The sequence below is a fragment of the Orycteropus afer genome, unplaced genomic scaffold (genome assembly GCF_000298275.1).
Source record: "Orycteropus afer afer isolate SDZICR_OR568_19922 unplaced genomic scaffold, OryAfe1.0 scaffold00703, whole genome shotgun sequence".
NCBI classification, from domain to species: Eukaryota; Metazoa; Chordata; class Mammalia; order Tubulidentata; family Orycteropodidae; genus Orycteropus; species Orycteropus afer.
Window position 1 is genome coordinate 174,505 of NW_006922290.1, and position 2,410 is coordinate 176,914.

The window sequence follows — 2,410 nt, forward strand, 5'->3', positions numbered from 1 at the left end:
CTTCCTTCCAAGGAGTGGCTGGTGGGTTTGAACCGAAAGCCTTCTGGTTAGCAGTCAAGTGCCTTAGGCACTATGCTACCAGAGCTCCTGGTTATGTACCTACCCCCTGAAAAGAAAGCTTGCTGGGTTCATTCAGCCTCTGCTTGATGTAAAACTCCCTAATTATTGAAGCAGTCCTTCGGAATTTTGGACAGCTTTGACAACTCATGTTAAGGAAGAACTTCTTATGTCCCTGTAACTTTGATCCTTGGTCTTAGTTCTGTTCCCTGGAAACAGAGTTTGAAGATTGAAATCAAGTTCGCCAGAGCCTTTTCCCAATGAAATGGCACAAGCGTCTACAAAGGTTTCCCTTGGGATAAGGTTTCATATCCCCTGATTGTTCTGGTTATTTTCTTCTTTTCCAGGTGCTGGCTTGGTTAGATCCCTCTTAAAGTGTGCTGCCAGGAAATGCCCCAGAGCTCTAGTGGAGGTCTGACCAGGCCACACATGGCCACGTCCATCATTCTCAACATGTTGTTCCTCCTCTTGCAGCTTAAGCTATTGTTGTTGTTGTTAGGCACAGCCCAAGGAGGGGTCGCTATGAGTCGGGTCCGACTTCATGGCACATAACAAGAACAACAAAGCTAGCATAAGCTTTTTTGACACTACCAAATCTTTTCAATGATTGCTCTGGTAAAGGCAGCATGCTGCCACCGTGCTTGAGTAAGAACAAAAGTTTCGGTTGAGTCTGGTAGGCCCTGGGCACTTTTACAGAGGATAGATGGGGGTCTTGGAGAGGACCAAGATAGAGATGTGGAGCTAGAAGTGTGGGTTGGGTAGCAGGGTGGTTAGGAAGAGAAGATTTGGAACTGAGAGACAGTACTCTTTGAGGTTGGATCTCTAATATCTCATTAGAAGAATGGGAGATTTGAGCCTTTCCCTGAGTTTCTTTGACTCCAAAACCTTTTTAGGTGTTGACTCGATAGCACATAACAACAACAACAACAACAAAGAGAGTTAACTTGGGACTAAAAAGTTTTGTGAACAGCTTTACCAGTCAGCAGTTTGTTTTAGTAACATCTTTTCTCCAGGAAAAAAAAAAAAAAAACATATATATTTTTAAATGAGGAGGTTGAAAAGTAATCAGATCCTATATTGGGTCCTATTCAATGGCAGCTTCTAACAGCAAAAAGTAAGGAAGACGTCGAGGAATAGGAGTTGTTTGAAAAACTCCAGCTGTTATTGCTTCGTATGTTGTGATGATGTGGTGGCCAGCCTCCAAGATGGCTCCCAATGATTCTTACCTCCTGGTATTCATGCCCTTGAGGCGACCTGCCTAATCAATAGGATGGTGTAGAAATGATGGAATGCTATCTCTGAGTCTAGGTCATAAACATTGTGGTTTCTGTCTTGCCTCCTTGGATCGCTTTCTCTAGGGAATTCATCTACCATGTCATGGAAACACTCAAGCAGTTCTGTGGAGAGGTCTCAAACAAAAAACCAAACTCAATGCTGTGGAGTCGATTTCCAACCCATAGCGACCCCTCCTTGGGTTTCCATGCAGTATCTCTACAGAAGTAGATTGCCGTCTTTCTTCTGAGGAGTGATTGAGGCTGCCTGTCAATAGTCAGCACCAGCATTGCAGCCATGTGAATGAGCCATCTTGGAAGAGGATCCTTTAGCCCCAGTTAAGACTTCAGATGACTGCATCCTTTGTAGAAATCTTGACTGTAATCTCATGAGACCCTGAGCCAGAACCATGCAGCCAAGCTGCTTCAGAATTCCTGACCCACAGATGGTGTGAGATAATATTAAAAAAAAAAAAAAAAAAAAAAACTCTGACTCACAGCAACCCCTCCTTGGGTTTCTAAGGCAGTATCACTACGGAAGGTGGATTGCCCAATCTTCCTTTCTAGGAGTGTCTGGTGGATTTAAATCTTCAGTCTTCTGGTTAGGAGTCAAATGCCTTAGGCACTACACCACCAGAACTCCTGAGATAATGTTTATTGCTGTTTAATTAACTAAACTACTAAGTTTTAAGCTAAGATTAAAGCTTTGAAGTAATTTGTTTTGCAGCAATAACTAACTAATACAGATGGGTAGAAAGGAGAAATGAGGAGAAAAGGGCCTTCACAGAAAGCCTGGACTTGAACTGGCCCGTAAGAGTAGAAGCAGCACTAGCTTCATTCCTACTTTTGGGCACTGCTGACAACTACTCAGGACTAGAGGATGATAAGAAGGGCTAAATGTCTTATTTTCTCCTCTTCCCTCCTCCACTTTGGTTTTATGGGACGACTAAAATGACATGGGGACAGAGGATCAGTCAGCAGCAGGAATCCAGGTGGTGAGAGGAACTCAGGCAAGCCCAAAGCAGCAGGGTGGGAGGGGAGAGGCGGGGGGAGGGGATTAAAAGCCAGGAACCCGGACACAG